The following is a 21376-nucleotide window of genomic DNA, read 5'->3' on the forward strand; positions in this document are numbered from 1 at the left end:
AAATCATAAGAAAAAAATCACAAATAGTATAATTAATAGCTAAATAAAACCATTTTAACCAATTAAGAATATTATATTTAGGCATTCATAAAACATTACAAAAATTACTCATAATTTTGCATAAAAACTCAAAAAGAATTCTACCAGCTACATTCTTTCAAACAATACAGCACAACTATAAATGTTTTCAAAATATTTTGAAAATTATAAAAATGACAAATATTTGACAGGCTAAGAAGAAACTTGACAAGAAAACATGATCAACTACATTAGAACTGGAATTACAGTCTGTTTCAAAATTAGTGATGAAAAGAATATGAAATATCAAAATTGCTACAATGTCGCCAAGTTGTACTTCAGGCAGATTCATTAATAGTCAGATGCTACTTTCCTAAATTTGAGTTGAATAAATGAGTTAAACTTTCAACTCTAGTTGCATAATAATAATAATAAAATATCTGTGAAAAAACAATGGAAAGTAGAAAAGTAAAAATAAAAATAGGAACTGACTACAAACATTAAATTGCCCATGTTAATACCTCTATACAGTAATTTTCCTTGAAAAACAAACAATAGTTTATTAAATCTAACCAAGGAAAAAGGAAATAAATGAAACAGTGAAAAAAATAAGATTTAGAGAATGTTAGACCTAGATACAATATTTTCAAAATGATTTAAATTAGTAATGCCTGGCTTTTCTGGTTCTAGAGTTTAAAATCTAGAATAGCCTAAGAACATTGTAAATGCATTAAAGTTATTATTCACCCCCAAATCTGAGCGCAGCTGGATGCATAAGCAAAGTCCTCCACATTTTCAGAAACAACTCTATCGATGTAAAAATCGAACTGAAATATAAAAGGAAGGAATTTTTACCATTTTATTATGCTCAAATGTCAAAGCCACACAAATACCTAATATGTCAATAAAAATGCTTAAATATAATTTAAAATAGTAAATTATTTATAAAATTTATCAAAATAAAGCATGTGATACTCTTTTATAATATTTTACTATAATTATGACATGAATACCTCATTTTAATATAACTATAACAAGAAATACCTCAAAATTTAACATGATGCAATTTGACAATATTTGAGAGAAGCATCATTACTCTATATTTTCTTCCATTTGATAATAATTCAGTTAATATACCACTTGACTTTTCACTTTTTACTCACTCCACTTAATGGAAAGTTGAGGACTTACTCGATTTACTTGTTTGGTAAATCTGGTAAAAATATCATTGGCCTGGATAATTCAAATATGGCACTTGTCTTTTTTTTTTTTTTCTTTATTTTTAGCAGGCAGAGTGGACAATGAGAGAGAGAGACAGAGAGAAAGGTCTTCCTCTTGCCGTTGGTTCACCCTCCAATGGCCGCTGCAGCCAGCATGCTGCGGCCGGCACACCACGCTGATCCGAAGCCAGGAGCCAGGTGCTTCTCCTGGTCTCCCATGGGGTGCAGTGCCCAAGCACTTGGGCCTTCCTCCATTGCACTCCCTGGCCACAGCAGAGAGCTGGCCTGGAAGAGGGGCAACCGGGAAAGAATCCGGCGCCCTGACCGGGACTAGAACCCGGTGTGCCGGCGCCACAAGGCGGAGGATTAGCCTAGTGAGCCGCGCCGCCGCCCAGCACTTGTCTTCTTGAAATTGGGCTTATTTGAATGGAAAATTATTGCTAATGCAATAATGCAAGAATCAGAAACAAGGCACTGGAGGCAGGACTAAATTAGGTAGGCCAATGTTTCATAATATTCATGGGATGTTTACATATAGAAACCATAAACAACATTTACATTTAATATAATATAATTATATTAATTTATTAACATACTGTAATATTTAAGAAAAACATAAAACAAAAAGAAAAGCACCTTTAACAGCAAGAATAATAGAAACAAGATACATATATTCCAAAATTAGCAACTTCAATAAGGACAAATAATAAATATTTTGAATAAGGGAAAAGATTCCATGCACACTAGGAACAAACTTCATATAAATGATCTTAAAAATAGAATAAGGAGAAATGTGAAGTGTGGTTACATAAAGAGAATCACAAAACATTATTGGGAAAGATGAAATTAATGCATTTGATGGTTAGTGGAAAGAATGCTGAATGCTAAAAGGACTATAATTGTTTCCATAAGGAACTGTGAGTTTAATACAATTATAATAAAAACTCTTGGGCAGGTGGTAAAGTGCAATGAGTTAAGCCACTGATTAGACTGTTTTGCATCTCATATTAGAGTTCCAATTCAAGACCTGGTATTCTGCTTTCAATCCAGCTTCCTGGTAATGTGCTGATGGCCTAAGTAATTGGGTTACTGCTATCCACATGGGAGATGCCAACAGAGTATCTGTCTCCTAGTTCCAGCTTGGGGTAACCCAGGCTGTTGTAAGCATTTGGAAATGAACCAGCAGATTGAAAATCAATCTCTTTCTCTCTCTCTGCCCCCCACCCCTTTCAAATAATTAGATCTTTAAAAAAAAAAAAAAAAAGAAAAGACCTCAATGAGTTTTGGGACGTTGAGACAAAATAATTATAAATTGTTCTTCTGGAAGAATTCACAGGTAGAAATATTGAAGGAAAGGGTTTTTGTAAAAAGATTAGTATTGAAGACATTTCTTATCGGTGAATAGAAGGAAATAGTGCCCTGTAATAACAACTTATAGAAAAGCCAATGAAACGGAAAAGGTAAGTGCAAACCTGAGTAGAGAAGGCACCTTAGCATGTGTTAACAAAGCACAGAAAGCAAAAGGAAAAAGGGAAAAATGATTTAAGAAGAATGTTAGAACTTGACTACTTTGAAAACGAAGTTTATAATATATCATACTGTCCCCGACAATATAATAAACCTTAAACAAATGAAGTTAAATTTTAAATAAAACCATAAAAGTGAAATATAGTGAATACAACTAGTTTGAGGAAGGTGGCAAAGGTAAATCAATTAACAACAGAATAAATAAAAAACTCATTGAATACATGGGAAAGAATAACTAGACTAGTAATCAAATGATTGCAATTTAAAACAATGACTGCTTTTGCTCAGACTATAAACTGTTGACAAGAGGGCTATTTACTGTTCTATCTAGCAACCTACCTTACCTGACCTCATCATCTGGCTTTTAGACTAAATTATTCAGAGAGAAGAAATGAAAGAGGGGGACAAAGGAAAGAATGAGAGCAGGCAGACAGGAAGAAAGCCCAGTCGATATACTTTCTTTCTTTTTTTTTTTTTTAATTTATTTGACAGGGAGAGTTATAAACAGTGAGAGAGAGAGAGAGACAGAGAGAAAGGGCTTCCTTCTGTTGGTTCACCCCCCAAATGGCCGCTATGGCTGGCGCACTGCACCGATCTGAAGCCAGAAGCCAGGTGCTTCCTCCTGGTCTCCCACACAGGTGCAGGCGCCCAAGCACTTGGGCCATCCTTCACTGCTTTCCTGGGCCACAGCAGAGAGCTGGACTGGAAGAGGAGCAACCGGGACTAGAACCAGTGCCCATATAGGATGCAGGCACCACAGGCGTAGGATTAACCAAGTGAACCACAGTGCCAGGCCCAGTCAAAATACTTTCAATGTGGACTTCAAGTTCAAAAACTAACAAGCCAATATGATACCTAACTTGAAGAAATGATTTTTCTAAGGCTAAAATAACTCGTAATAACAGAGAGAGTGACAGAGTATACAAAATTGCAAATGGGCACTACTTAACAATATGTATTTGATCTTAGACATAGATAAAATAAAACTCATAATGATAGGTGTCTGTGATAACACTTTGTTATGTTTGCCATTTTTGCTAAAGTGATTGAATTGAAAACCTGCATTAATAGCCACTGTAAAGTTGGTTAATGTATATATATATATATATATACACATATATATATATATTTATTTATGTTAAATAAACAAGAGGATTTGCATGAGCTAACAGTCCCTGGCCTTCATTTTGTGTCTTATTTAAATCATCCCTGGACCATGCAAGAAATTTCTTTGCTTGACCGTAAATAGTGTTGAACCCACTATAAATAAATTATTGAGACTCCATCTCTGTGAAGCATCACAGATCTCTTGGGTAGGATGCATTTTTAAATTTTTTTTTAAAAAATCAATTTCTTTTCATGACAAAGTACTCATAGTATCCACTCACCCATTTAGGGTGCATGCATCCTTAGCAACACTGGGAGTAACCAGAAAATTGACAGAATGGTGTCAGGTCAGTGGATATTTTTATGCTTGACTTGAGTAACAATTTCAAAAACTGTATTTCCTCTTCCTTCTGTACCAGGCATGCTACAAAATCATAGTAGAAACACAGACTCCCATGAACTAACTCCAGAGAGTTTAGAAGGATAGCCTTGAAAGCATTCCTGGATTGAGTACAAGGTTAATTCAAAAATTCCTGGAAGTGAAATTAAAAGATAAGGATTTTTTTGGCACAAAAATAATTGAAATCCATGCAAAGCCTCTTCCTCATACATGTATTCCGTGAACTTTTTGAATATCCTTATAGACTATAATTTGCCAGCCTTGTTAGCAAGTTTCAGAGTGTTGAGGAACTTACCACTATTTAGATAAATGTACTATAAACCTATAAGCATAAATTACTGTTTCCTCAGTTTTAAATATAATTTAGGCCCATTTTCCCTTTGAAATATGTTTTAAAACAATTTTACAGAAAACTTTCAATATATTTTTCCTTATTAGTCACACTGTAATGGACTTAATGTCTGTGTTTCTCCCAAAATGTGTATGTTGCACTCACAACCCTAAAGGTGATGGTATTAGGCTGTGGGACCTCGGACAGGTGATTCAGTCATGACAGGAGGGCTTTCATGAATGGGGTTAGTGCCCTTATAAAAGAAGCTCCACAGAAACACCAACCCCTCTTGCAGATGAAGACACAGCAGGAAACTTCGACGAACCAGAAAACGGTCCCTCTCCAGACATGAATCTGATGGCACCTTGATCGTGAACATCAGTCTCCAGAATGTGAAACATAAATGTGTGTTCTTTAAGAGCCGCCAATATATGGTATCCTGTTATAGCAGCCTGGATAGACTAAGATATGTGGCAATTCTCCTTCTTTTTAAAACATTTTATTAGAGGTATACAAATTTCATGTATACAGATTTAGGAACATAGTGATACTTCCCACTCTTCCTCCTCCTTCCTCTCCTAATCCCTCTCTATTTTTTTCTTTTTTTTTTTCTTTTATTTTTTTGACAGAGTTAGGCAGTGAGGGAGAGAGACAGAGAGAAAGGTTTTCCTTCTGTTGGTTCACCCCCTAAATAGCTGCTATGGCCAGAGCTACGCCGATCCAAAGCCAGGAGCCAGATGCTTCTTCCCGGTTTCCCATGAGAGTGCAGGGCCCAAGCACCTGGGCCATCCTCCACTGCGCTCCCAGGCCACAGCAGAGAGCTGGGCTGGAACAGGAGCAACGAGGACTAGAACCCGGCACCCATATGGAATGCTGGCGCTGCAGGCGGAGGATTAACCAAGTGAGCCACAATGCCTAATTTTTACAATGATCTAGTTTCAGTTTACTTTACACTCATAAGATTAACCTTATATTAAGTAAAGAGTTCAACAAGTAGTTAGAAGGGGAAAAAAGCACTGTTCAGGGCTGTAAACAGTCATTGAAGCTCAAAATGCATTCGTCTTGGATCTTGCTTTCTAATATGTGAAAGCTTAAAGGCATGTATTCTAAACTCTAACCGTAGGCTTATCTGCTTTCAGCTGTTTTGCCAGTCAGCCAGGGTACTGTAATTGTTTACTACACACAGATCTCAAATGCCTTGATCTTCTCGCCTCCTCGGTATACCTCTGGTCTCACTTCTTTCCCTACCCAGTCTAGACTCCATGACTGATCCTGTAAAGTAAGGATGTTCCCTGTCTCTCTTACCTACTTGGCCTGCATAGTCTCAAAACATGAAAGAGCTCACATTTCCTCCCCTAAGCTGCAGAAGAAATTGCAACACAGTCTTAGATTGTTGCAATTACCAATCCATGGTTGTTTTTCAACTTCATTTGGTCTCTCAGCATCTGTCTTCAATTTTATCTTATTTTGATGATGCCACATTCTATTCCTCTAAAATATTGCAAACACCGAAGCTGCTCTTAACAATATTAAGACAAGTGCTTACAAATTATTTCTTCATGAAAAGTAAAGTAGATCAAAAATGCCCTCAAATTCAAATTAAGCTCAATCCTACACACACCGTTGTTCCTGCTTTCTTCCACTCTCTGGAGATAAGCTGACTTTCTACCTCCTGATTACATCTTTCCTGTCTTCCAGTGTTGTGCACTTGCAACATTTTACCAGCCGAATGCTTCTTTCTTTCAAATACAAAGACACTGAACCTCTATTCCCTTACAAACAAAGGAAACTACTATGAACATCTGTGATTAAATCTCCCTGTTTAACATTGCTTTTTGTTCCTTTCTTTCCCTACTAAACTTTTTGAAAGATAACTCTATACCTATTTACTTTTTCTTTGCTCCATTACATTTGGACAACCTTCCTTCACTTACTCAACCAAACTAACCTGCAAATATATGTCATCATTGCCTGCTTATTTTTCAGATCCATTGGGCAAGTCTCTGCCTTCATCTTGCTAGGAATATAGTGATACTGACTTCGTTTTTTAGAGTTTATTCATTTTTATTTATGAGCTAGACAAGGGGAGAAAGAGAGAGAGAGAGAGAGAGAGAGAGATTGAGAGATTTTGCCATTCACAGGTTCATTCCCCAAATGTATGCCAATAGCTGGGGCTGGGCCAAACTAAAGCTAGGAGCCTGAAACTCCATCTGGGTCTCCCATGTGGGTGGATGGGAACCAAATACTTGAGTTTTCATGTTTTGCTTCCCAGGGACTTGGATTGAATTACTGGCTCCTGGTAACATCCTGCTATTACAGGTATTTGGGGGGTGAACCACTAGATAGGAGATACCTGTCTGTCTCTCTCCTCTACCTCTCTGTTTTAAATAAAATAAATACATACAATTTAAAAAATATTGTTAGTAAAAGATATAAAAACAATACACACAAATGGATTCCATTTTTATAATTACATATATACATAAATATAACTCAATACAATATTTATCATAATATCATGGTAGCACTTGCTTTTTTCCTAGTATAGAGAAATAATTTTATCTTATTTTCTAATTTCTGTTCATATGTATATTTTCTTTTTTTAAAGATTTATTTATTTATTTGAGAGGAAGAGTTACAGAGAGAAGACACAGAGAGGTCTTCTATCAGCTGGTTCACTCCTCAAATGGCCACAACAGCTGGAGCTAGACCCATCAGAAGCCAGAAGCTGGGAGCCAGGAGCTTCCTCTGGGTCTCCCATGTTGGTTCAAGGGCCCAAGCACTTTGGCCATCTTCTGCTGCTTTCCCAGTCCATAAGCAGAGAACAGGATTGGAAGTGGAGCAGCCAGTATTCGAACTGATGTCCATCTGGGATGCTGGTGTCTTAGGCAAAGGCTTAACCTACTTTTGCCACAGCACTAGCCCCAATATGTGTATTTTCTTAAAATTTTTGTAAGAAATATTCCTTTATTATGAGAAAAAAGATGTTGTCAAAACTCCACAAAATATATTATGTTTGAAAAGGTCATTAATGTTGATGTTAGAGTAGGGCTAAGGACAGAATGTGTCATTTCAAAACTCATACTTGGAACTCTTTGTAGCCACCATTGTGGCATAATGGGTAAAGCCAATGCCTAAAATGCTGGCATCCCATATGGGTGCTGATTTGTTTCCCAGCTGCCCCACTTCTGATTCAGCTCCCTAATAATAGCCTTAAAAAAGCCACAGAAGATGGCCCATGTGTTCAGGCCCCTGCCACCCATGTGGGAGTTCTGGATGAAGCTACTGGCTCCTGACGTTAGCCTGTCTCAGCCCTGGCCATTGTGGTCACTTGGGGAGTAAACCAGTGTCTGGAAGATCTCTCTCTTTCCCTCTGTAACTCTGACTTTCAAATAAATAAACTAAATTAAAAACAAAACAAAACAAACAAACAAAAAGAACAGAAAAGAAACTCTAACCCTCACTGTGATATTTGGAGAGATGGCTTTTGGAAGATAATTAGGTCAAGCAGTATGAAGCCCTCAAGATGGAATTGCTGCCCTTATAAAAAGTGACGAGAAAGAGAGCTTGCTGCTCCCCTCCACTTTTCACCATATGAGGAAAAACCAAGGAGGCCATACACAAGACAGAAAGTGCCAGTGCCTTAATCTTGGATTTCTCAGATTCCAGAAGTGTGAGAAATAAATGTTTATTTATTTATTTATTTTTGACAGGCAGAGTTAGACAGTGAGAGAGAGAGAGAGAGAGACAGAGAGAAAGGTCTTCCTTTTTCCGTTGGTTCACCCCCTAAGTGGCCGCTATGGCCGGCGTGTTGCGGCCGGTGCACTGCGCCGATCCAAAGCCAGGAGCCAGGTGCTTCCTCCTGGTCTCCCACACGGGTGCAGGGCCCAAGCGCTTGGGCCATCCTCCACTGCCTTCCCAGGCCACAGCAGAGAGCTGGACTGCAAGAGGAGCAACCGGGACAGAATCCGGCGCCCCAACCGGGACTAGAACCCAGTGTGCCGGCACCGCAGGCGGAGAATTAGCCTAGTGAGCCACGGTGCCAGCCAATAAATGTTTATTGTAAAAGCCACTCAGGCCATGGGATTTATTATAGCAGCTCCAAATGTCTAAGACATACAAATTTGAAGAAAATCATGTAAATTTAGTTTTTAATTATCATAAGTACGATTATCAAATTATTATAATTATGACCTGTGAAGAAATTACAAAAAATAATATATCCTGAAAAATTCTTCAAATTAAAAGCAAATTCAATAAATTAGCATTTATCAAGGTGTAAAGTAAAAAGTATTCTGACTTTTACTTCAAACATAGAATTGGATAAAGAATCAGTCATGAAGTTGTCAAAAAGGAATATTTCCAGCTTTCCATTTAAGTTACTTCTGAAGCAAAAATGAATTGGTTATTTCTTTCCCTGTAAAATTCATATCAAACAAAGGAAAAGCTATTTGGTGCTAGGCTTAGGAAAGCTTAATCAAATCTCTGTATTCTCTAAGGAAAGCCACATCACCAGTGCCTTATATGTCTTTCTCCCATCTGTGCCAACCACAATCAGACAAATCAATGTATTTCTCATTTTTTTTTTATTTGAAACTATCTGCTATGAGAAAGATGATTTATTTGGGGTTGTTCTGCAACCATCAAACCTCAGAATCTTAGGAGCCTGTTTCCTCATCTATAATACGACAGTGGTGATTTCTACCTGATAGTGTTACTTAAAGGCCTAAGTAAGGTAGCATAGGATGGAAAGTTGTTTTTCAATGATTAAAATGCTAGAGTTGGCTGCACTTGTTCAAGCCCTGACAATCTGAGAGCCAATAATTACACAAAATCAAAACCACAAATTATCTATATATGTTGAACTATGAAAATTACCACAATACAGCAGTTTTTTCTCTGGCTTTTGGTGGAAATGTAAGGTAGATGGCAGCCAAAGAAAGTTGGTAAAGAGAAAAGTAGGGAAGTAGAGAAAACATTAGAGACAGTCACTAAACAGCTTTGTCTCTGCTGCTTGGTTCAGGACGTCTCATCTCTCTCTCTCTCTCTCTGTCTCTCTCTTTCTCTTTCCCTTTCTCTTTATATATACATATATATATATATATATATATATATATCAGAATTAGTATATCTCAAAGAGAAATAAATATCTCAAAGGGTGTTGATCTGAGTAAATAGAATTATTTAAGTAAAAAGAGTGGTACAATGCCTGGTATATAGAAATTTCTCAATAAATATTGCTCAATTGAATTACACAGATTGATGCCAGAGCTGTAAATATATCTAACTCATTATTTAATTTTTTTATTTGACAGGTAGAGTAATAGACAGAGAGAGAGCCAGAGAGAAAGGTCTTCCTTCTGTTGGTTCACTCCCCAAATGGCCGCCACAGCCGGTGCTGCGTCAATCCGAAGCCAGGAGCCAGGTGCTTCCTCCTGGTCTCCCACACGGGTGCAGGGCCCAAGCACTTGGGCCATCCTCCACTGCCCTCCTGGGCCAGAGCAGAGAGCTGGACTGGCAGAGGAGCAACCGGGACTAGAACCTGGCACCCATATGGGATGCCAGCACTGAGGCAGAGGATTAACCAAGTGAGTCATGGCACCAGCCCCTCTAATTCATTATTACAGTTCAAACAGAATTTGCCTCCCAACCTCTGGTAGACCTCAATCTTATGTTCATAGCTCATAGATTACTACTGGAGGCTTGATCCAAGTATGATATCTGAAGGTGGAGCTTTTGGGGAGTGATTGGATTGGATCAGATTGCTAGGGTGGAGCCCCATGATCAAATCATGGTGGCATTATAAGGGAGAACCAAAAAGAGGGTGGAAGAGGGAGTTCCCTGTGTCTCTCTGCTTCCTGCCTTGCCATATACACCTGCACTGGGTGTATATGTTTGCATCATCAAACACCATCCAACATCATCAAACACCAGTTTCCATCAGAAACCAGAGCCATGGGGCTGCCTCATCATAAACTGTGAACTTCCAAACCTTGAGTTAAAAGAAACCTTCTTCCTTCCTAGTAAGCTTCTCTCAGGTATTTTGGTAAAAGTAACAGAATTCTTATAATACATTCACCCTTGAAAAAATAAGCTTTGTCAAGGTTGATTGAGTAAAAACAATGACCTTCTTGTGTTCTGCTCAGTGAGCACCAAAATCTTCAAATAACATTCAGGAAAATCAATCTAAATGTTATATTTATTTATCTCAGATTTTAAAAAAAATCTATTAAAAATAATTGAACCTACAATATGGAATTTTAGAAAATCTTGTAACCAACTAAAATGAAACTATCATACTCTTCTGAGCTTTCTGATATCAAGTTATATTTGCTTTTCAATCAAGAATAAGTGATACCTTTAGCCAATGTGTTTCACTAATCAATTTCACAAATATTCATTGAAAACTAATTTGTGAAGGTACTCTTCAAAGTGCACTTGGGCTTCTTGCTTCTCGGCCTTTTGGCTAAGATCAAGTGTAGCAAAGCACTTGGGCTACATAGTGGATATTTTTATTTTTATTTATTTATTTATTTTACAGGCAGAGTGGACAGTGAGAGAGAGAGACAGAGAGAAAGGTCTTTCCTTTACCGTTGGTTCACCCTCCAGTGGCTGCCACGGCCGGCGCGCTGCAGCTGGCACACCACGCTGATCCGAAGCCAGGAGCCAGGTGCTTCTCCTGGTCTCCCATGTGGGTGCAGTGCCCAAGGACTTGGGCCACCCTCCAGTGCACTCCCTGGCCACAGCAGAGAGCTGGCCTGGAAGAGGGGCAACCGGAACAGAATCCGGCGCCCCGACCAGGACTAGAATCCAGTGTGCTGGCGCCGCAGGTTGAGGATTAGCCTAGTGAGCTGCGGCGCCGGCCAACATAGTGGATAAAATAGACAAATATCGCTGCCCTCAAGGAATTGGTGTCCTCTTAATTACAGCCACATATTAAACAGTGAGAAACATAGAAAGAAGAATATAATAGAGTATGTTAAGAGGATTGGGAGTGCTAGAAATGGGGTACGGATACAATATTAGGATGATCAGAAGGTGAACAAGGACTTGAAAGAGGCAAAGAATATAGCTTTTCAGATTAGCTGAGAGCATTGCAAGTAGTGCAAAAGCCTTAAGGTAGAAGCACGACTGTTAGATCCAAAACAGATTGTAAACAATGAGAGAGACAGAGAGAGAGACAGAGAGAGAGATTAATTAGAGACACAAAAAGGTATTAGAGCACAAAGAGCCTAGTAGGCTAAACAAGAACTTTGAATTTTACTAAGTGAAATAGGCCGAACAATTCAATTAGAAGACTTAATCTGCTATGACTGCCATATTGGAGGCAGGAAGTACAACGCACTGATGGGATTGGTCTCTCCTTGGTTTGTGGATGGTGGTCTTCTCCCTGTGTCCTCACATAGTTTTCCCTCTCTACTTGTCTGTGTTTAATTGTTTTCTTCTTACAGGTACACCAGTAATACTGGATTACAGTACACACAAATGAACTCATTATAACTTAATTATTTTTTAAGGATCCAAATATCACATTTTGAAGTACTAGGAATACCTGATGAATCTGTGGGGAGAGATAATGTAGCATATAACAGAGACAAATATAAAAATATACATAATATAAAGATATGGAAAGATTGAAAGTGAGAGGCTGGTATTTTGGTACAGCTGAAGTGCCAGTTCAAGTCCTGGCTACTTTGCTTCTAATCAAGTTTCTTGCCAATGCACTTAGGAAAGCAGCAGAGAGCCCAAGTCCCTGGGCTCCTGACACCCAAGTGGGAGGCCTGGATGGAGTTCCTATCTTTTGGCTTTGGTCAGGCCCAGACCTTTGTGACCCTTCAAGAAGTAAACCAGAAAATGGAAGTTTTCTCTCTCTCTCTCTCTCTCTCTCTCTCTCTCTCTCTCTCTCTATATATATATATATATATATTTCTCTTTCTTTCTTCCTCTCCTCTCTTCTCCTCTCCTCTCTTCTTTCCTTTCCTCTCTTTTCCTTCCTTTCCTTTCTTTCACCTTCCTTCCTTCCCTCCTTCCTTTCTTCTTCCCTCCCTCCCTCCCTCCTTCCTTTCCTCTTTCCCTCCTTCCCTCCTTCCCTCCTTCCCTCTCTTTCTCTCTCTTTCCTTTTTTTCTTCCTTTCCTTTCCTCTCCTCTCCTCTCCTCTCCTCTGCTTTGCTCTCCTCTCCTCTCCTCTCTCTTCTTTTTCTTCTAGTCAGAGAAAGAGACAGAGAGAAACAGAGACAGAGAGAAATCTTCCATCTGCTGATTCACGCGGCTCCAACAGTTGGAGCTGGGCTGGTCTGATCCCAGGAGCTAGGGGCTTCATCCAGGCCTCCCATGTAGGGGTACAGGAGCCCAAGGACATGGGACATCTTCTGCTGCTCTCCCAGGCAGATCAGCAGAGAGCTGGATCAGAAGAGACGCAGCTGGGACTGGAACAGATGCCCATGTAGGATGCTGGCACCACAGGTGGTGACTTTACCTGCTATCCCTCAGTGCCAGCCCCCTGCCTTTCTTTCTTAAAAAAAGACTGGGAGTGAAATATGTAAAATACTAACCAAATTAAAAATCAAAAAGTTCTGGTTTTGCTATACTAACATAAAAGTAGATTCTAAAGCAGGAATCATTATTACAAAGAATGTTTCATGATGATGAACTAATCAGTCTAGCAGAATATTGATTTAATTACATTAAGATTTGAAGATATTAATAGAAAAAAAAAGACCAAAAAACACAATCCTAGCTGGCACTGTGACTCACTAGGCTAATCCTCCTCCTGCAGCGCCGGCACTCAGGGTTCTAGTCCCGGTCGGGGCGCTGGATTCTGTCCTGGTTGCTCCTTTTCCAGTCCAGCTCTCTGCTGTGGCCCAGGAAGGCAGTGGAGGATGGCCCAGGAGCTTGGGCCCTGCACCCGCTTGGGAGACCAGGTGGAAGCACCTGGCTCCTGGCTTCGGATCGTCCCAGTGCCGGCCGTAGCGGCCATTTGAGGAGTGAACCAGCGGAAGGATGACTTTTCTCTCTGTCTCTCTCTCACTGTCTAACTCTGCCTGTCAAAAAAAAAAAAAAAAATACAAACACAATCCTAAAGTAAAAAGATAGCATGCTTTTTTCAAAAACTGCTAGAACAAGCAGACAAAACAAGGATACAGATTTGTACGATTAAAATTTGAACCTAACTGACTATATCAAACTTATACTAAAAGACAGCACATTACAGTTTGTTTAAGAAATCATAGAGCACTGACTGATTCTAAAGAAAAAAAAAGCATCAACACATTTCCAAGAATAAAATAAAAAAGATGTGTTCTCTAACTAAAGCGGAATTTAGCTCAGAATCAATTCAAGAACACAGCCAAAAAGTCATCAAGAGATTATAATTTACTTTTTAAAAAGATTTATTTATCTTACTTAAAAGCAGAATTAGAGAGAGAGAGAGAGAAGGAGAGACAGATTTTCCATTTGCTGGTTCACTCCCCAGATGGCCACAATGGCCAAGCTGAGCCAGGCCAAATGCAGGAGCCAGGAACTTACTCCAGGCCTCCCACTTGGGTGGCAGGGGCCCCGGTATTTGGGCCATCTTGTATTTCTTTCCCAGGCACATTAGTGGGAGCTGGATAGAAAGTGGAGCACCTGGGATGTGAACCAGCACCCATAATTTAACACGACTTAATGCACTTAGATGAAAAAATACATGACAAGTAAAAATTCATAAATGTTAATATTGATTCAAAACCTGCAGATGCAGCTAAATCTTTTCTCAAAGGAATATGTATGCTAATAAAGAAATGTTAAAATTAATATTATGACTACTACAACAAATTGAAAACATAGTACATTAAGTTAGAAGAAAATAGAATAAGAGCTAAAAATTAGTGAGTTATTAACAAATATACAAAAGAGTGAAAGTAAAAATTCAGTTCTTTGAGGACATTGATGAAACTTATACACTCCTAGTGAAATCAATCAAGAAAAAAGAGGGAAAGAGATTAAAAAAAAAAACCTGAAATAAATGTCTGAATATGTAAAAATCACAACTATGTACAACTTCATGTTAATAAATTTTAAACAATAAAATAAATAAAGTTCTCAGACAGTCAAGAGATCAGCACTCCTGGTGGTACTACCTTCAGACTGAATCTCGGCTTATAAGTTATAAGAGGTGGGAGGCAGCTTTGTGACACAGCAGGTTAAGTTACACCTGTGGTACTAGCATCCCAGGTTAGTGCTGAGTTGAGTCCAGGCTGCTCTACTTCCAATTCAACTTCCTGCTAATGTGCCTAGGAAAGCAGCAGACGATGGTCCAAGTACTTGGGCCCCTGCCACCCATGTGGGAGACCCGGATGGATGAATTTCCAGTCCAGGCCTTTTGAGGAGTAAACCAGTAGATGGAGGACTCTCTTTCTCTCTCTCTCTCTCTCTCTCTCTCTCTCTCTCTCTCTCTCTCTCTCTCTCCCCCTCTCTCTCTCCCACTCCCACTCTCACTCTCACTCTCACTCTTCACTCTCACTCTGCCATTCAATCAACAAATAAATATTTTTAAGAACATTATAAGAAGGGCCGCTGCTGTGGCGCAGCAGGTTAAAGCCCTGGCCTGAAGCGCCGGCATCCTATTTGGGCGCTGGTTCTAGTCCCAGCTGCTCCTCTTCCAATCCAGCTCTCTGCTCTGGCCTGGGAAAGCAGTAGAAGATGGCTCAAGTCCTGGGACCCCTGCACCCTCGTGGGAGAGCCAGAAGAAACTCCTGGCTCCTGGCTTCGGATTGTTGCAGCTCTGGCCATTGCAGTCATCTGAGGAGTGAACCAGTGGATGGAAGATCTCTCTCTGTCTCTATCTCTCTCTGTAACACTGTCTTTCAAATAAATAAAATAAATCTTAAGAAATAAAAACCATCATAAGGGGGAAAGATAGGGTATGGGAATATAATAGAGGATTACAGTTTTTCTTCTCTTTTGGTTTCTCATTTGAGACTTGTTACATTTCCAATTATTGCTTTGTATTCCTTACCTGATTTGGGATTTTCCTCTATTAATTTTGTGGGTTTTTTAAGCTAAGTTTCACGTTTTAGTTTGACACCTCTATTTCACAAAATTGGTGCATCCAGTAGCATGCAATAATCTGGAAGAACTATTACAAGGAAGATATAACTCTGTTCTAAGGTATTCTAGTAGGAGAACAGCAGCTGAAGAATGGGAGGCATGCGTGATGTGCTGTTGGAAGATGTGGGAGGTTCCTCCACAAAATCAAGAGATGTTTCATGACACCTGATATGTGCTCAAAAGTATAGATTAGGATGATGGAAAGGGCATGTTAAGAACAGAATTTGTAGACAAATGAAATACAGTCAAGGATACTCTGAAGGTCTGGAGACACACATACTTACAGGTCCATGTCTTAGAACTCTTGTCTAATGTGCTTATTAAATGTGATCTTTTGTCTCATCATGTCTGTTCCTGGTCTTTGTAAGTGATCTGCCTCCTCCAGCCTGTGTTCTCTTTGACATCTGATTTTTCTCTTCTTGTGACATACGGTGGAGAAGTAAACAGATTTACACTTCCTCTTTGGCAGAAGAAGTCATTTTCTTCTTTATTCTAAACTGAAAATATTGCATAATGGCACTATTTGAGTTTAGAAAAAGGGTCCTTTCTTCATCCTCAATCCCCACTTCCAAATTAATCAAGTTTACTTTCTGACAGTATCACTTGGAGCACAAAGAATTCAGGCCTCTCAACTTTCTGAATTCCTTTATGAACTCACAACTTTATGCATTCATTCATTGAAGCATCTATTAACTCTCCTTTATAGGAAACATAGGAAACCACAGAAGTGAGACAGCTCGTTACCTCAAAGAACTCTATCTCATGGTCTTTCAATCACACTGTCTTCTCTACCTCCAGGAATAAGTTGTAGCTAATGTATAAAGCCAACATGATTTTAGAAAATTTGCAATGTGCAGAAAGCTGTCAAGTTTTATAGAAGCTGATAAAGAATAAAACTCACCATTTTGATGTTTTGCCACTGCTACTGTTAAGAATGCTAGAGTCTGAAAATGGAATTCTGTCATTGTTCTTATTAGAATGTGAACATCTGTACCCATGTTGACAAGTGAGCAAAACACATTTGTTATGCAAGACTTTCAGTGATTTAATTAATCTTCAATATATGGGTTGCTAGTCAGGAAAATTATCCCCAAACTTTCACTGCCTTGCCAAATACCAAACCTGCTTGGTGACCTAATGATATAATAGAGATTGACAGACTATTCCCTACATGTAAAAGAGTTAGAATGAAGGAAATATCTGCCTTGTTTCCTCACACTTTTACTGAGAATATGGGATCTGCCAGACTTTTCGTTGCAGGGAAACTATTTGTCAATGCTTGTCATCCTGTGATAGAGTAATTCAGTCTGTAATCTAATATGCCTGGAAGTCATTTTTATTTATGTATAAAATAGTAGAATATGGCCAACTTAGAAGAATGAAAAATCACAAATTTAGTTGGTGATATTTAACAAATCTATGTTTGGCATATACTCAATCTTTTATCTTATTCTCATCTTCAGGTAATTTTCAGTATCTTGATTAGCATGAAATACTTCTTCTGCCTTTTATCTACTAAGTCAGCTGCCTCTCTCTTCAATTAAGCTCTGTTTGTTGAGTTTTCCTTATTTTCTTCTGCAAATGCCAGGAGAGGAAAAACATACACAGGCAAATACAAGACGCTGGGAAAAAATACACGATTTCTAAGAACTATCCTCTGTTTTTCTATCAATTTTGTCACTGGCTTTGAGTTGAAGCCCCAAAGAAAAATGAAAGCTTCGGGTTGATAATTAAAAACCCTGATATATTTATATTAAGCTTCCTTTTGGATAGCTCTAGTTGTTTAACATTACATGAAAGGAGAAAAAAGTAAAAAATAGTGCTATCAAAGCAAACAGTTAAGGCAAGTTAAATGAAATGAACCTAGGAACAATATTTCTTTCTGGCAAAAACCAGCTTAGTTTATTTCCTATAACCACTAAATTTGGAAAAACACATTTCTGTCAATATTTATGAAGAAATAGGATAGAAGAATATTTCAGGCAAGCCCAATGATGTTTCCCATACAATAGATTGTATAACATTTTCAAAGACAGAAATATTATATTTATTCCCAACATAATATTTTTGAATGCTAAATCAATAAGATTTTCTCTTACTCTGTTACTAAGAATGCATATCATCAGCAAATAGAAGAATGAATGGCTCATTTGCCTCTGCATATATATTTATTTCTGGCCTTAAAGAGAGAAATGCCTTTCTTTGGATTACGGAAACAAATGTAAAAAGGAATTAACTGGGTGTGGGGAGGAAGATCCCGTATAAAGAAGCTTGCCCAGGCAGCAGGCCCATAGTCTTCTGAGCTGGTAAGCTCTGGCATCCTCTAGAATCCAATCACTCTTCATTATATATAGCATATGTTTGATCTGAATGCCAGTCAGAAACTTTGGAGGCTGAGAGATTCCTGCAAAAGAGAATTCATGCATGGAAAATCAGAGGTCTACAGGGTTACAAAGAGTGTTCCATCAGCTGATTTCAGGAAAGCTGGCAAATCCTTCGCAGGCTTCATCTTATCATGACTGCATGCTAAAAATGTAGGCGATTAATATGCTAAATAGAAAAACCTGGGTTGTCAGTTGCTGCATTTGTCTGCCAGAACCTTGAAATTAGGTCATGGCCGCCAGGGAAAATTCCTTCTCAGATGGCAGGCTTGTGAACATGTTAACAGACACAGACAGGAGGAAACATCGCCTGTACCCTAAGTGATGGGGATGATGCACACTATTCAAATTACTTCAACTTGTGATTCCAAGATCTTGCTGAGAAATAAAGCTCTGAACTTCACACCTCACTTTCCATCCAGTCCTTCAAAGGAAACAGAAAGGAACAAATCTCATTTTCAATTTTTCCTCTACCTACTGGAACATTTAAAATTGTCTGTATAGGACTTCTCTTAATGAGACCATTCTGTACAGTTTCTGAATATATTAAATGTGAGGACTCCAACTTCATGGCTGCAATGACATTCTTGAGAGATGTGTGTGTGTATGTGTGTGTGTGTATCAGTGCATATGTAAGTAATTGCTGGTGAAATCCAAAACATGAATAGGGAGCCATTTTTAATGTCTGTGTTTTACTCTTTTTTCCTTCCTTCCTTCCTTCCTTCCTTCCTTCCTTCCTTCCTTCCTTCCTTCCTTCCTTCCTTTCTTTCTTCCTTCCTTCCTTTTCTTTTCTTTTCTTTTCTTTCTTTCTCTCTCTCCCTCTCTCTTTTTTCTGTTCAGAGGAAAGCAGACAGTATGATGCAACATTTTCTTTTTAACTTTTATTCATCTAATGGTTGTATTTTTAAGTAACAAAAACTGAAATACTGTTAAAGTGTTTTGCTAAAATGCTATAGACTTTCATAAAGCCTGTTTGTCTTAAACTGATAATAACTGGAGAACTTAAGGCTGAAAATATCTATCACTGAAAAAAAAGGGAGTAAGTATATTTAATAATGGAAAGACTATCAATAAAAAGTTCAGGAACAAGAATTTAGATTCTCCTGTTATTATTCATTTACTTTTTAACCATAGGCCTCAGGGTACTCATTGATAAATCAATTATTTTAAAAGTCAGAAATAGATGAAAACATGAACATTCACTGTGAGATCAACTAATATGCATAGATTCTGAATACTGAATAAAAGGTAGAGTCTGAAAAAGACAAAAAAGAAGAAAAAAGGACATGGTTAGGAAGATGCTGGCTAAAGAGTGCAACACTTCAGTGACATAGAAGGAATAAACTCAAGAGATCTCTTCTACAACATGCTGACTTGTGGCAGCATGCCTACGTGCTAGAGTAAAGGTTGCTTGCATGCCTACGTGCTGGAGTAAAAGTTGCTTGCATGCCTACGTGCTGGAGTAAAAGTTGCTTGTGTGCTCTTCCAACTAGCCTTAGATAAGTGTCTATGTGAAGGCACTAATGTTTAACAGGGCCAGTTCCTGCTCCCCTGGTAAGGCATGTTTACTCTGAAGTTTCCTGCTTTTTGTGGGTCTGTATTGTGCTGCTCTTTCGCCATGTTTAGACTTAAGATAATGTTTGACTATGTACTGGGACAGGGGATGGGTACATAAGCAGTGGAAGAAATGTGTTTAGCGCCTCTCCGCCTACATCTGTATTGACAACCGAGTGGCGTCTCAATAAACCGTGATCGAAGAAGGATCTTCGTGCCGTTAATTCTGTGCCTTGCTGGTCAAGGCTCGCCGCACTGACTCTTGTTAATAACAGTGTAGCACATTCTTGGAAATAGCTCAGAGATTTTAAATGTTCTCAATACCAGAAAAGATGTGTGTAATGCACGTGTTAATTATCTTGAGTTAGCCATTCCATAACATACACATATTTCAAAACATCAAGTTGTACATGATACATATCTAAAAATAGAAATAAATAAAATTATTTAAATATGGAAAACAGATGTAGGGCCTTTTCTTGTCTTCTTTTAGTTTTTTTCGCTTCCTTCCTGAAAATCCCTCACTATCTCCCCACCTTCTTCTTCTATTCCTTTTTCTTTCTTCTCTGTTGCCACTCTCATTAATATCTCAGTTGACAACATAGTGGCCTACTGAAAATAGTGGTGTCTCAAAGCTGATTCAAACAACTCACCTGTTAAATGACAGAATTAATAATTAAAAAAATAAAAAGAAAGAAAATTGTTCACAGGCTGGATTATGTAAACAGGATGAAATATAAATGTAAAAGGAGTAAATGTAAAGTATGAAAATATTCTCAAAATTTCTAGATAGGAAGTTTATATTGTTTCATATATTTTCAAAAATTGGTATTAAAATTAATTATCAATCATAATATCTTGTGGCTTTCCTAGGAAAGTGTTATTTTTTTGAATAACTTGTATGCTTTCCCGTCTGAGACTCAAAACTCTGAGTTAGCAATGAATGGCTAAGACAAAAAGGAAATGCTGCCAGGTGATTGTATAATGAATGAATAATTCATGAACTATCCTTGGTGACATCAAAGCATTCAAGAGTCAAAGAAAGGGAATACATGCATTTTCTATGCAATTAGAGAGAACGGTATATCTCAGTCAATTAAGATGTCTGTAGTTATGTCTCTTTGGTGTCTAGTAATTCCTGTACTGAGGGACACCCTGAATGGGGCTGGTGATCCTCAACAGTGTATAAAGTGAAATGTGTAATTCTCTCTCTCTCCTCCCCCCGCAAACATTTTTCTCCTTGTACTTTTCATTCTGAAACTTCCAAAATTGAAAACAATATTTGCAGTTAAGAATTTAGAGAAAAAAATCCTAGCTAATTTTTTTTTCTCCTATACTTCAAACACTTTGAAGACTCCAAAGAGATGGAACAAAGGAAAGAAGTAAATGTGAGCCGGGGACCTGTTCCCACACAGTCAGCTTCACAAAGGCACAGGAATGACCTGGTTTTAGGTCTGCAGGCTATGCCTGAAGCTGATTACTTCCCAAACTGCACAAGTTTAGAATTGGTTGTATGTTTTTCAAAAAGTTCATGGAAAATGAAAATAAAAGATAAGTTCATGTATGCTATTTTTTTTTCATGTATGCTATTTTAATAGCATATACATGATGATTCATGATCAGGTTGAAGTAGGCAGGCATACAGGTTAAAATTGATTAGATTTGTGAACTGGAAGACCATGCCTTCGCCACACGCTGTGTGACCTCATGCCCCTACTTGGCCACACCACCCAATCAGGTTAATTTACCA

At 38.4% G+C, this 21376-nt stretch overlaps 1 pseudogene; it reads left to right on the forward strand.

Moving 5' to 3' along the window:
• The first annotated feature begins 11049 nt into the window (after positions 1 to 11049).
• LOC133768843 (U2 spliceosomal RNA) lies at positions 11050 to 11210 on the forward strand (annotated as a pseudogene).
• Positions 11211 to 21376: the final 10166 nt, after the last annotated feature.

The sequence above is a fragment of the Lepus europaeus genome, chromosome 1 (assembly GCF_033115175.1).
Source record: "Lepus europaeus isolate LE1 chromosome 1, mLepTim1.pri, whole genome shotgun sequence".
NCBI classification, from domain to species: Eukaryota; Metazoa; Chordata; class Mammalia; order Lagomorpha; family Leporidae; genus Lepus; species Lepus europaeus.